At 47.6% G+C, this 14,273-nt stretch overlaps 1 protein-coding gene across 3 annotated transcripts in view; it reads right to left on the minus strand.

Annotated features, from left to right (window-relative positions):
* Positions 1-14,273, minus strand: part of LOC135916881 (adenylate cyclase type 8-like) — a 729,759-nt gene that overhangs the window by 377,698 nt on the left and 337,788 nt on the right. The gene's annotated exons all lie outside the window — the stretch shown is intronic.

Below are 14,273 nucleotides of genomic sequence, written 5' to 3' on the forward strand. Positions count from 1 at the left end.
GCATATATTAACGGACGATGATGCCGCCGACGAGGGGACACATCGAGCTTAGTGTGTAAGCGCTGAGACTTTTGGGGTTCGCGTTTCTGAAAAGGAACCCATTAGTGCGCGTTACATCGCTGCGTACCACTAGGGGATTGAGAGGAAAAGGCGGGTGCGCGTCGTTCCAGCGACGAGTGCAGGCTTGCTGCGAATCTCTCTCGGTACGAGAGAGATTCGCAGATTCCCGTGCTCTCCGCCGAGAGCACGGGATTTAGCACAGCGGCGGTGGCGGCGCGATCTGGGCAAATGCGAGATGCAATAGTGTACCCACAGAGGAACAACTGCGGCGCGCGCGAATATAGACGGGCGCCGTCAAGCGATCCCGCGGCAGCTTCATATTATTCCGACGAACATCGCCCGGTCTGTGGCCGTGTCTGTGACGAGCTTACAATCGGGAGCCCGAAGAGAAGAGGTTGGCATCCTTATTGGAAGCCGACTACACGCACCTGTTTTTCGCAACAGCCTCCACGGTTTTCGTTAGACGCAACCGCGTATTCGTCGGACGCGCCGCGAAGTGCGTCCGACGCGAGCGAAACATAACGCGCGCGATTGTATGGACGGTAACGTTACGGGTACAGGTCGCGTTTCCAGCTCATCTAGGTAGGCTAGGAAACGGGAACTTTCCTATATTGGTTTAGCCAGAGGTTTCATGCATAATGCCAAACAGCGACGCTGCAGAACGACCTGCTATTTATAACGTCGTCTGGTCAAGTTCTCGCTTAAAATTCGATTCAAACGCGTTTTCTTCTGCTAAAATCATGTTTGCGTCCAAGAATTTCAGAGAGAGATCAGAGAAGGAAAGACGCTTTCGTACAAGGCACGTCTCCGTGGAAACCTCTTTGTCGGCAGACGTATAGAACATACTGAAGCTCACGTTCGTGTATTCGTCGTAACGGTATGCGGTAACGGTCTCACTTCCATGCAAAGCTGACTCTCTCTAAGCTTACTTCATATTCAATTTACTTTTTCTCGCTTTTGTGATATAAGCGCGTTTCAATAAAGGAAGCCAAGGAACGGCGAAGAAGAAAGCGTCGCTACTGACGCAAAATGGTTTCCATTTTTAAACTGGCTCAATATTTCACAGCGAAATTTCAGTGGCAACGCATTCAAGCGTTGCTCCTCTGCGTCTACATATGTAAGTTTCTCGTGCGCCATTATTGAGGCTATTTGAGAGTTGTACCCGTTTCTATTTATCATTGCTGTAACTTCTATATTCAGCACAATTTTGAGCGTGTGTTCGGGCTTGTTGGTCATTCATGATCAGGCACGTGACATAACTGTATGTACACGTAACGCTGAGCATCTGGAACGTATCGCACCAAAGATATGCATGGCGCTATCTTATGCCCAAGAATAAAGTCTTATCCAAATCCGAGTCTAAGAACCTCGGAATAAAATTTAGAGAAAGAAAAGAATAAGCAGCAGCGTCTCTAAAAGGCAAAGTGCGACAACGTGCCGTTCTATCATTTCACGAGGCAGTTGGCAATGAAGAAAGGAACATGAAATCGTGCGCAGCACGGGCGTGGAGTAAAGGTTTTTTGCGACGTGTTTCGAAAGCGACCCACTACGCGACGAGAATATGGTGGCCACTTCCGAAAGAGCCGACGCCACTGCGCATACGGTCCGTGTTATTCCGCCGGCAAAAGTGCAAACGCATCTCGAAAATACCTCACGTGACGGGATATATGCGCCTAGGAAGTCTTCGCCAACAAGACGGGAGTCCATTACTTGGTCGAGGAGCCGCGGAAATTGACGCTGAGTGCACTTCCAGACGCCGCCGCCTGCCCGCCATCCGCGCTAGGACGCGGGCTGTTCATCTTACTCGCGGAGTGCGTGGCATAAGAAATGGCCACTGACGCGATAAACATCGCAGGGTAGGAGCTACTACTCACGTGCGCGCGCAGGTGCGCATCAAACGAGTGCCATCTAGGAAGTGTTCTCGCCATATAATATACAGTCTGCTCAATCATTCGGTTGCGAAACTCGTCGCACATGAACGGCAAGTAACGTACCGCGGATGATGAGCGAAACTTCTCAGCTAAGCCTGCAGGACAGACGGAGTGGTTTACGCCAGGGATGAAAGCACTCGGCGGAGCACTCCAGCGGGGACTACGAGCGCTGTCAGAATGATGGCTTCCAGTTTCAACGTTCGATGCGAGCACGCGCCAACAAAGCATATATGGGATTATTAACGCAAAAGCATCGATTGCTTGCTCATTCATATTCAGGTCGGAACAGTGCCTTCACGTTTGTCAACGCCCTTTGCGCTGTTCCGGCCTGAATATACATGGGCAGGACTATTGCGCAATACTAGCTTATATAGGTGCGCAGCTTAGTTTCTCTACAGTGCGCTACTCAAGTGGCCTGTTCAATTTGTCTTGTTATCTGTGCGTAGCAGTATACGAAACTATCCAGAATCCACCAGCGGCATTTGTTGCTATGGTTCGTAATCTACTCATCAAATGCGCGGAATTGTGATGTCCGCGCTATTGGAGATTGTGAACCTTAAATATTCAGCCGTTGCGGTAGTTTTTCTCTGTATCTATTTTTTTGAAATTTGACTATTACAGGGGAGAGCTTTACTGGCTTTAGTTCTTAACTGATTTCAACACTACCCTGACCTTTTTTGGTACATTTCATAATTACCGAACTATAGCTTGAACAAAGAACGCTAGGAGAATGCCAGCAAACTTTAGAGTAGAAAAAACTCGAGAGGCAGACATAGACAAAGAGACAGGAAGGTGGCTGGACTAACAACGTTGTTAGTCCAGCCACCTTCCTGTCTCTTTGTCTATGTCTGCCTCTCGATTTTTTCCTACTCTAAAGTTTGCTGGCATTCTCCTAGCATAACCATTTACCAACTAGCCCAACAAGCCACTCTCTTGAACAAAGAACTTCAAATAGTCACAGAAGCAAGAACACTGTGGTTAAGTCGGTGGCTCCATAGCAGCGGCGCAAGGCGTTCGTACGTTTAGCTTGGTGCGAGGCTAGAGTGATGTTCATTTATTTATTTGTTCAGTAATTATTTAATTTATTTATCCCTTGTGCCCACAAACACAAGAACACTGTAGAGGGGAGTGCGTTGTACAATACTAAACAACAATGGTAAAATTATGGCAAGGTACACAATAGAAATATAAGCAAGAGCAAAACCTATGAAAAACCTATCAAAAGGAGAAATAGAACAAGAAAATGAATTAAAGCAGTCATAAAATAATAAATATACAAAGAGAGAAGAAATACGCGCAATAATAGCACAAAAAAGACGACATGGTCACCTGCTAGATAGATAGCAATGTAAAAACGCCAACACATCCATGAATGTTAGCGGGCAGGTGGTCCCAGTCTCGCAACGTGTGCCGAATGAAAAGAAGGCAAAAAATCTTTTCGCAACAGGACCCACACCAAACATTTTTACCATGGTCAACTAGCCATGAACGTTGTATCTGTGGCCGGTTTCAGCCACAACAACAAATTGCACATAAAGGCTCGGGGTTCGATTCCCAACACCGGTGGCGAATTAAAATGGGAGCAGAACTGAAATAGAACCATGTGCGCGTAGTGAGAAGTCCCAGCAGACCATGTAAACTATTCTGGGGACCCGCGCCACATCCGAACACACACCCTCCCAAATAGCCTCCTTTTCCCTTTGGGCCCCAGGGCCAGTGCTAACAAGCAGTAAAAATAGCAAGCGTAATTGCTTTTGCCTAAGCTCCGTCAATTACTTACAGAATCAACTTTTATTCCTTGTAAAATCTGGAGCACATAGTGTCCGCATGGTTCCCGAAAAAAATATTCTTGCAAAAGAGAATTATCGGATTTACTAACAACTTATCTTTCATATCATATCGCTCTTCAATAGCTGACTGCATATTTTTGTATAAATTTGCGAAAGCTCTTTGCGCTGTTTCGCATGCACTATTCCTCCAGAGACTCAGTAATCTTCACATCGACAATGATTTGTTAAATCAATTGAGTGCATCCTGAGCAACTGATCCCTGTACGTAACTACTAATCACAATGACTCACGTCATTACCCGGTAACATCTCGTGTACCGCAAGGATCCTCTGAAGACCCTTTCTTCTTTTTTTTACAAATTAACTAATTCCCTGACTTGGCGATGTCTCAAATTAAGCTTTGCGCTGACGACTGCGTCATATGCCGAAAAAGAGCTACCCCTTTTGACTGTCCTGACCTTCGATGGGATCTCGGTAATATCTTCAGTTAATGTAGGACGCGGCTCATGAATATTAATATCAGTATAATACAAAGCAAGGAGAATAACACGAAAAAGCAATCACTTCCGTGTATCCACTTGCATCGTTAATGACATCCCACTTGAATATGTTAGCACACGTAAGTACTTCGGTGCTCATATATCAGTAAATCCATCCTGGAATGCACATGTGGAATTTGCTAATTCTGACCACCCACTCGGTTTTCTGTGCCGCAATTTTCCGCTTGCACCGATATGATTACAACTACTGCTGTACAAAACTCTTGTTAGTCCCAAAATTGAATACACCCTTTTCCGTTTGGAACATTAACAACGACTCCCTTGCACTAACACCGGAATCGGTACGAAACCACTCCGCGCGCTTCATGTGTTGTACGATCGCCCGCCTAGCCAAGATCTTTCTTACGAAAAAAAGATGTTATCGTCGTATCGTTCGCTTATGCATCCTTCATAGCATATTCTACACCCATGCCGGTTTAGAACATATCCAGATTACAGCCCCGGTTCATATGTCCTCACATACAGATCATTATTTAAATGCTGGAGTACCACACTTCGGGACAACGTCAGTGTTTCGGTACTTTGTGCCTACAACATGCCGTAATTGGAAGCACTTGCTTGCTGTCATCATCTCCATCACCGATTAAAAAGCCTTCGAGTCCGCCTCGATATATCATCTAGCGTAAAAACTATTTACGTAAACTTTTACTTTTTATTTCAAACCGCTACTCTCTGTAACGGCAGAGTGGCCCTGAAAATAAACACAAAGAAAGCACTGCACATTCGATTTCAAATCGCAGGAGAAGCCGTGGCTTCGACCGGCGTGTGTTCGGCCAACCTTTATGTTTACCATTGCGAGCTATTAATTAGCCCGAAAACGTACCGCTGACAAAAGATGAAGCGTGATAGAGCTTCGGTTAAAAATAAAATACGCAACTTGACCATTCATTGATTTCATATTATGCCAGCATGTTGATCTATTAGAGCGGCTTCTTGGGTCCTGTTACATTATTGAGCCTATCCGGTGCAGTACGACAAAGCCTAGAAAGAAAATGATGGAGATTCAGTCATACATAGAGCAAATGAAATTCCAATGCGAATAAACATTACACGGGCACTTCAGTTCTGCGCCAAAGACCTCGCCATGTGTTGTTCATTTAGGCCATAGTACTGCCCGCAAAGGGTGCAGCGCAAAAAAAAATCAATAAATGCAAAAGCTTTCTCAGTGCCTCCGGGTAATTCGACGGAGACGAGTAAATTTACTATAATTCCCATCGGAATTACGCTCTTCCCTCTGAAAGTGCTTCGGCCACAATGAACCCACTCTGTGATCACACCACATAGCACGCGCTTAGCCGCTCAACTGCTGGGCGATGACGTAATACCTAATAGGTGGTACGCCGCGGCCTGTCCCGACGCGTCGCTGCTTCCACGACATCATTTGCGCGTCGACGAAAGAAGGGGAACAAAATAAGATGAACAAAACTTGTATCACGCTTCTTCAAAATTGAGTTGGATCATCGAGTCCGACTCGCCGCAATTTTCGTTGCAAAAAAAAAAAACGCAAAATTTTGCAAGCTGGCTTCACCACACAGCTACCCTGTGTGCGGAAAAGCCAACTTTCGGAGCTCGCTTCTGAAGGTCCCTGCGCACGCTTGAGAGCGGGCTGCGGGAGTGGTTACCCTGGGCGCACGGCTCTAAGCGCTGGGCCCCGTGCCAGGAAGCCTCCGTGCTATTAAATATACGCCCGATCATGCATGCTTGTTAAATTTTGCTGAGTGTTGGTGAAAGTGCTGACTAACGGCGTTTGCGACGGAAAGGTTCAATCAGGCACACACACTCAGCTGCAAAAAAATTGCACAGCGGAGGCGAAATTTTTGCACGCTGTCATCCCTCGAGCTTGGTTCGTGAAGTTAGAAAAATATAATTACTGTTGTTCTGCTCGGTACGCTTCTTCCGTTGCGATCATTTCGCAGGTGTTCCTGCCACTTCGGTTTGTCTGAGGGCTGCTCGCACGCTAGCAACTTCGGTTGTTGTGACAGGAAGGTAAGGAAGGCCATGGGTCAGTTATTGTAACCATGGGCGGAGTACGGGACTCAACGCACTTTGCATTCGAAGCCGTCCAAACAGGGACTTAGGACATGGCGTGCTCGATGCAATTCAGGTACGCCAGAGATGTACCATGACGAGTTCTTTTTTTACTGGGCTGCAGTGCTCGGATAAGTACTCTAGGTAAAAGATGTTGTTACTCGTCGGCGTTCGAAAGCTTATCGCGTTTCACCTCGTCAGCATGTAGTCATGGCCGCTGAAATAAACAAGATGTTACAGCTTTATGTAATCGAGCCAGGAGAGAGTGACTGTACCTCGCCTCTTATCTTAGATGAGGTCCCAGGAAAGGAGCCGCGACCATGTATCGGTTACCACAGGCTCAATTTAATCACAAAGGACCAGACTTCTCCAATACCGCACATCGAGGAAATGCTTGAGAAAGTGAGCAGTGCTAATTTCATCTCTACGCTCGATTTAGTCACAGGGTACTGGCAGGTTCCGTTGACCGAGAGGGCAAGCAGGCTTGCGGCGTTCATTTCCCCGATGGGAACCTTTCGTCCGAAAGTCCTGCGCTTTGGATTGACGAATGCGCTATATTGCTTCTCTAGCCTTATGGACCAGGTGCTACGAGGAATGGAGGACTTTGCACTTCCCTATGTAGATGACATAGCCATCTTTTCTTCATCATGGGCGGACCATATGCAACACCTGCGAACCGTGCTGTGTCGTCTACGAGAGGCCAACTTAACGGTTAAGGCTCCCAAATGCCAATTAGGGCGCGCGGAGGTAGCTTATTTAGGTCATGTAATAGGGCACGGTCATCGTCGGCCTTCCGAGGTTAAAATGACCGCAATAGACAACTTCCCGCAACCACGCACCAAGCGGGACATTAGATCATTCCTTGGCTTAGCGGGTTATTACCAAAGATATATCCTGCGGTATTCCGAGATTGTGAGTTCTTTGACGCATGCTCTCGGAAAAACAGAACCACGAACGGTAAAGTGGGATGACGCAAAAGAAAAGGCTTTTAGTATGCTGAAGAAAGCATTAGTGAGTCAGCCAGTGTTGAACGCGCCCGACTACTCTAAGCCATTCATTTTTCAGTGTGATGCCAGTGACAGGGCTATAGGAGTGGTGCTCTGTCAGAAAAGGGATGACGAGAACGAACACCCTGTACTGTACGCCAGTAGAAAGCTTTCAGTTCGTGAGGAAGCATACAGTGCATCAGAAAAAGAATGCGCCTGCGTAGTATGGGCGGTGCAGAAGCTAGCTTGCTATATCGCTGGTTCAAGGTTCACGATAGAGACTGACCACTGTCCCCTCACATGGCTGCAGTCCATGCCTACGAAAAACGGCCGTCTTTTGCACTGGAGCTTGGCTCTTTAACAATCCATGGTTAAACCTTCGATATTCGCTACAAGAAGGGTAAGCTTAACGGCAATGCCAATGGTTTGAGTCATTGCCCCTAGAGTAACGAAAGCCTCATGCTCATCCGGGTTTCCGTGGCATTTTTACGTTCGTTCATACGTTTTTCCGAATTCACACGTTTTCCGAAGTGAAGCTGATTGTTAGCTGATTTTAATAACCACGTCTTAACGCTTTCAAGAAACGGCTGTTTTTAGTGTTCAGAGGGGGAGGACGCGCGCAGGGAATGGGAAAGGTGTACCGGGTTTTCTTTTTTTGTTTTTTTAAGCCGGATGTGTCTTGGGGGAGGGTGGCCTTGTGCTCGCTGCTTTATGGTTGTGGGTCCGGCACTGTTCTGGGGAGATCGCTTGCCCACGCAGGAGACGAAAAGTTGCGAGACCTGCTTGCAAGACCAATTTCACTGGACCGGACCAGGGAGAAAAGTCACAAGAGCGCCACGAGGACTGATGACCACTCCCAGGAATCTCACCTGCTACGAACTAAGGGTTCGACACCTCTAAGGGGAATTCTGCCACCAAAACGCCGATCCCTCGTACAGCGGCTGCTGGCCCCTACACGTCGGTATCTTCCTCCCCCGCCGGAGATGCTGTTAGGGTTGGCGTCTGGAACCATGTGTTCAAAGGAATTTCAACCGACCATCTTCCACCAGGCCTCGTCGAAATGAAGCGTGACTTTCTAATTCGCCATGACCGTTTCGAGTGTCTGCCTGTCTGCCAGACGCCCCGCGGTGTACAGGCCTCTTCTGTGTGTGTATGTGTGTGTGGGTGTGCGAGTTTAGAGAGACCCTTTTCTCGAATTGGACCGAGAGAAGAACTTCCACGAACCCGCAACGCGCAGAAGAGGCGGGCAGGCGTCTACAATTCCAGGAGGCGGGACGACTTCTTCCTTTCAGCAGGCTCGGTAGAACCAGAGGAGGAGGGGCCCTCTTCCTGAGCCGGTCACGCGACCTCGACGGAAGCAAGATCCCGCCCACGATTGTAGAGAGCCTACTTAAGGGGATCCGAAATGTACTTTTAATCACTTCATGCTCTTCTCATTTTCTTTCATCTACCTTTGAATAAACCATGCAAGTTTCGCACTAGAAATCGTCTCGCCCTTGCTTGGTCGCCATGGTCTACCGGATGCCTGCAGCCCGCCGACAACGCCACGCTACCCAATAAGTAACGTCGGCCGAGCTTCGATAGGCAGGCGCCGCTACTTCTCGGCTGCAGTACGATACGTTACCCTGGAGTACGCAACAGTAGCTACCTTCGTCGATGAAAGTGTCAAAATAAAAAAAAAAAACATTCAGTGAACCTGCTGATCTGTCTTAATGGTTTTTACAGACTTGTCACGACCGTTCTAACACGCCTTTAACGACGCAGGACCAGTGGCGATGTCTACGCAACCAAAAAAGAGAACAAGAGAAAACAAGTAATAGGAAGTTACACCGCATTCGTATGGGAATGTCAAAGTAATTTTATGGGTGTCTCGTGAGCCCACAAGCTTTCACCCGTCACCTTCTTTACTGTACGCTAAAGTTACTGTCAACTTTTGCAGCAAAAGAAAATTTAGCGTGTACAGCCGCATGGACTAGTATGGATCTCACTGTAAAGATACGATAAAAAGACAAGAAATTTCTCAATATGCGTCGACTCAAGGAGGCTACGAAACAAACGCAGAAAAGGCGACTCGTGTATTCCCTTACAACGCGACTTTAACGATTGCGCGCTGCTTAGCGCGCTATGTATTCCTTTGCTGTCAAACCAACAAATAATAATAAAATAAACGACAACTATTACTCTTAGTCAGCGCTTGTGCTATCTGCTTTTCTCTATGCGCTCACCTTGCCGCCCTCTCTCGCACTACGGAGTAATTGTGGCAGGGTTGATTTTCTTGAGAAAATGCCCCACACGTCGAGGTTTTCTGGTAATTAAAGTGTGTTGCACTTCATTTAGCAGCGACATAATATATAGATACGCCCACACCGATATTTAAGATACCTTGCTCATGTCGTTGTCTGACGTTGGCTGGAATGGGTAGCAAATTTTTTTTATATTTGCCATAAATTAAAAAGCCAATTACGAAAGGAACAAGAACTCCTCTATGCATTCCCACCTCGGCTACAACATATGCGAGGTTGTTCGCGTTCGGAGGAACACGTGACATTGTTCACACCTTCCTCGCATTCGGAGGGATTGGGTTAGAGAACGCTTAGGGAGGAGCTACTGTGCGATGCAACATTACACCTGGCTCAACAACCATGCGTTGTGGGTATTGCATTAGTGCTCCTATCTTTTATTCGTGCTTCAATAGGTGCTGTCGTTGTCGCTGTTTTTGGTCTTTGATGACGGCCATCTTTTGAGAACGTCAGTTAGCCCGTGACTCGTGCCTAGCGCGAAGCGCTTTATAGAGCGCTCACCAATTTACCCTTTTAAGATCGTGTTAGAAACTAGGTCTTGTTAATTCATGTCAAGTATAATAACTGCGCACGTATAATTCTTTTTGGACAACGCGTAGCTACAGTCATTGCATTTCTCTGCTGCCATTTCTTTGTTTTCTTTTTCCTTCTCTTAACATTTATTCCACGTGTTGCATCCCATAAGTTCATCTTTATCGTTTGGGCCGATTAGCTCATTTCACTTGTACCTCTGATATCGTCACTTATCGCCCACCTTGTAGCGTAGGCGAGCAAAATCTTCTCTGCTCGACGTCAAAGACATTCATTTGTTGGCATCGACACTTCTGTCTGGTGCGCAAAATTCAGTACTTCTATATATTTGATATCTGCGGCAGAAACGCGTGCATTACCTTTACCTTTTCACTAGTTTTGATTTCTGAAATCCATTTACATCATCATCATCATCATCATCATCATGATAAACCTCTTACATCGATCACAAGTAGGCCGCGTTTCGAGTCAGTTGACGCCATTTGATGCCCGCACATTTTCTAATTTCATCACACCCCCTACTTCTCTGCTATGCACGTAGCTTCTCTGCACATATATTTTCTACCCATTATGTAAAATTGCCAGCTTCATCGCAGCCTGGCCAATTTTAGCCTCTTAACTATGCTGGAATACTAGCAACTCCTGTTTGTTGCTCCACACCACTATTTGTCGTTTCTCTCAACGTAAATTTATGCTCGTAGGGGTCTTGGCCCTTTTTCTGTGCACATGAAAATATGATGATCATGATCATGATGATGACGACGATGCAATGCACGTTAAGGCAGTCCTATTTTCTTTCTTTTATTTCTGGGTTACTCTTAGATCTGCAAGAGTTATTTGATTTGACCACGGGGAACTCCAGACGAAGCATCGCAGTCATGCGTGTTGTTCCGCGGGAATTTCTATAGAGGTAGCACCACAAAATTGTAGAAGCACCTATTCATGTTGCGTGGAATTCGTACTGGAGTGGAATTAAAGAAGGAAAGAAACACTCGCGTACCATCTTTCGAATGCTCGCTAAATGACCACAGATAGTAAAAACTAATCCAAATAGCTCCAATGCGCAGTCTCAAATTGCCTGCGTGTTGATTTGGGACGCTGAACACGATCAGTCAGTCAGTGTTGTGTCCAGTCAAACACACTTAGTGGAATAAAAAAAAAAGAAAAAAGTGCCCCACGTACAGTCACAATTCTGAAATACAACCTTTGCTACTGCTTTTACATCGAAGTACGTTGAAGTGCTTGAAAATCTATGGGGCTTTGCGACAAAACGACTCCATCGCCATCACTGACTAAAAGGCACGCGCACACGCAAGCACGCACGCAGAGAAGAGTTTCCGGGTCAATGCGCCCTCCCATAATCACTGAATGCGAAACATCGTGTAATGAGTGTCTCTTTGGAACGGTTGTTTGAGTTTGCTTCTGAGCAAGAAAAAAGAAACACAGAGGTTCACTTCGACATTGCGTTGAATCACCAGGCCAGTGCTGGCTTCATGGCATTAGATGACGACGACATGACGTCCGCGCACTTCTAAAGGTAAATGCATGGCCGACTAACAATGAAAAGGCTGGCCTACAAATCGTAGCATCGCTGTGGCTACCGACATCACCTCCTTCAACGACAACATTACAATTATAGGTTGGCTCCACAGACGCTCGCAACTGAAACGGGAGAAAGTGTCGGCTGCAACTATCACTGCACGTGGAATAAAATGAAGCACACACTTACTTTCAGCGTTTCCAAGCTAAAAAAAAGTGTTCTGTGCTTCAAATCGGCAAAAGCTAAAGTTGTGTCCGTTTTAAGTCTTTCCCGTTGTGAAACTCGCTGTAAGCGTGCCAGAATGACGCCACATTTATATGTCGTTTACCAGCGGGGCAAGGTCTTCGAAAACCCAAATTGTCGCCAGGGTCCCGCTGAGTTGATTAAGTCGAAGCCGACGGAAAAAGTAACGAAAGCGTTCATCTTTATGTGGACAATCGCTCGTCACCGGACGTCACGGCTTAGCACTTGTGGACACTCGGACACGCTATACGTCGATGTGCCCAGACATTTTCCCTGTCGGGAAGCGCAAAAGACCGGGTAGGTGCAAGACGGAGAGCATCTGGTGACAGGCACGAAAGTGACAGCAGCAGCAGCGGGCGAGTGAGTACCTGGGCCCCCGCGCTTCCGGGTCAACCACGTGACACTGTAAGTCCCACTCGCCGACGGATTGCCGGCGGCCATCTTTTAATCAGCGTCGAGCGCCGACAGCCGCGCGACAGGGAAAGAGCGGCCACGCCCCGCCGCCCTCCTCGGTGAAAACGTGGGAGAACGAGAAAAATAAAGGACTGAGTGCCAATCCAGCACATCCGAGCAGGAGAAGGAACGGCGGCGCGACCTTCTGGACAAAGTGCGAAGGAGCCGAGCGCCGTGTATAAGGCTGCGCGCGACCAACGGAACAGAGAAAGAAAGCATTAGAGATGTCTCTATGGACAGGCACGTGTGTCACACAGACGCACGCACTGTAGCCAATCACGCCACACAGCGCGCACGCCAAGGGCCGGAAATCGCGTAAAAAGCTCGCAGGGAGGAAAGGAGGCGTCGCAGAGTGGTCCACCGGCTCACGCGTCGACGGTCGTCGTCGTGGACGACGACGACGTCGAGAAACGGACGCAACGCGCCAGGAAGCTCACTTAGGCAAGGGGGTGGGGGTGGACGAGCGGTTGCGAACGTATAGGCCGAGCACATCGGCCGCTTCGCGTACGTGAGGTCTACGCCCTGCCGTGAGAGGAGTGGGCTTCCCAGCTTACCGTTGCCGCTTCGCTTCACTCGCTCGCTTGTTTTCGGGTGAAGAGTAGATACTCCCCCCCCCCCCCCCCCCCTTCTTTTTCTTCTTATACTGAACGACGAAGAAAGCCGCGGGCGTCCTCCGACGCAGTGAGTCGTGAGACAAGACAAGGGACCGCGCAGGAGATAAGAGCAATGGGGCTTTCTTAGCATCAGTGCCTGTGCGCGCGCGCAGGACATTTCCCAATTAACGCGAGCAGTTTCTTAATTCCGGGATCGGTGTCACATTCCTTTCCGTCGCCCGCACGCTTCGATTCTTTCGCTAATACCCCTTGTCTCGCCCTCGAGAAGGTCTGCTGCGCCAATATTCTACGCTGTCGGGGCGGTCGTCCCTCCACTAGAGCGTTCGATTCAGCCGCCGTCGAAGACGCGGCTTTGCATCATCACCCTGGTTAAACCGATGGCTCCACTGTTCCTGCCTGAACCATAGATGGCGGCCGACAATTTTTGGGCTGTAGTGATGCCGCGAAAATATTATCCTCTTCCAATAGGCCTTTGCGAAAGCTCTTTGACAGGTCTTAGGCTACAGACATTTTCATTTTCCTATTACGGTGTTAATTTAGGGAATATGAAAAGAAAGCAGAATGCTGGTCTAAAAACGACTCTGCGAAATGTCTGTTCCTATATGAGTCTCGCTTAGGCCGTCATGAGCGATGTATATTACCAGCGCAAGAACCCACACTATTTTTATTACTGAAAAAGAAATGACATAAAAATCACACTGTGAGCTTTTCTGCGACAGCCAAAGTGATAGTTACCAAGGAATAAGCTGCATGAGTGGCGAAGTCGTTTGCCCATAAAGAACAAGGAGGAGGAAGTGTATTGCTAGCTGCAGACCAGCATAGGTCTGCAAAAGCTGCGGGCAGTTCCTCCACCCGAGCACAGCATTGTATGATCACAGTGCTGTGACGAGTTGCTTTTTGTCTTCGTCACCACTCGACTTCTCCGAATATTTCGTCGGGTTGAAATCTCATTAGGGAGCTTAAGCTACTCTTGGCAACCACTATTTCTTTCTTTCTTCTTATTTTTTTTTCGGGCACCGTCCGCATTACACTGACATTAAGCCGAACGCGAACCTCGATTAGTTGTTGTCTAGCCTACAAAAAGACGTTCTACTACATGAATCAGGAGCACAGCTAGTGAAATACTGCTGCAAGGAACCAGCAGCGAGAGCATTTATAAGATAGCGCAGCTTGGCGGAAAGGAAGTCAAACTACCTCGAGACAAATGAAGAGAAAAAATAAAGATTCATGAAAGTGGA

The sequence above is a fragment of the Dermacentor albipictus genome, chromosome 3 (assembly GCF_038994185.2).
Source record: "Dermacentor albipictus isolate Rhodes 1998 colony chromosome 3, USDA_Dalb.pri_finalv2, whole genome shotgun sequence".
Taxonomy (NCBI): domain Eukaryota; kingdom Metazoa; phylum Arthropoda; class Arachnida; order Ixodida; family Ixodidae; genus Dermacentor; species Dermacentor albipictus.